This window comes from Protopterus annectens, chromosome 6.part1 (assembly GCF_019279795.1).
Source record: "Protopterus annectens isolate FY-2018-M chromosome 6.part1, PAN1.0, whole genome shotgun sequence".
Lineage (NCBI taxonomy): Eukaryota > Metazoa > Chordata > Ceratodontiformes > Protopteridae > Protopterus > Protopterus annectens.
Window position 1 is genome coordinate 95,887,554 of NC_056738.1, and position 595 is coordinate 95,888,148.

The 595-nt window shown below is 36.5% G+C and overlaps 1 non-coding gene across 1 annotated transcript; it reads left to right on the forward strand.

Moving 5' to 3' along the window:
• The first annotated feature begins 235 nt into the window (after positions 1–235).
• TRNAC-GCA lies at positions 236–307 on the forward strand. The gene has a single exon. It is a non-coding gene; the product is annotated as a tRNA-Cys (tRNA).
• Positions 308–595: the final 288 nt, after the last annotated feature.

Below are 595 nucleotides of genomic sequence, written 5' to 3' on the forward strand. Positions count from 1 at the left end.
AAGGTGTTGTCCTTTGAAATCAACCTTGATAATCAGATCAGCTGTCCATTTATTAAACTTTTCTTGAGATTAATTGGATAACACCAGGGGAAACAAAAACAAATACGAACTGGAAAAAATAGACTTCCTATACATAGTGGACTGAAACTGCTGTAAACAGTCATCCTTTGTTATTAACGCATCTAAATAATGAATATAACTATCAGAGTATTCAAAACAAAGACTTAAGAGAAATGGGGGTATAGCTCAGTGGTAGAGCATTTGATTGCAGATCAAGAGGTGTCCAGTTTAAATCTGGGTGCTCCCGGTAGAATGGCTTTCATGGTTGGTGGGTAGTGTAATGGTTGAGGAATTTACCTTACAGCCATAAGGTACAGGATTTGATTCTCATGTTGGGAAGCGTGGCTAAGCTTAAAAAGGTTCCAAGGAGTCATTACCCTAGAAATCACTTATGGCAGATGGGGCAAAAAATGTTTTTTGGGGACCAAATTCACAGTTTAAATTATCTAATTATTCACCATTATTAGAATGTGCAATTAATGCAAAGCAGGAAAATATAAATGTAATGGATGCCTGCTTACTTAAAGCACAACTG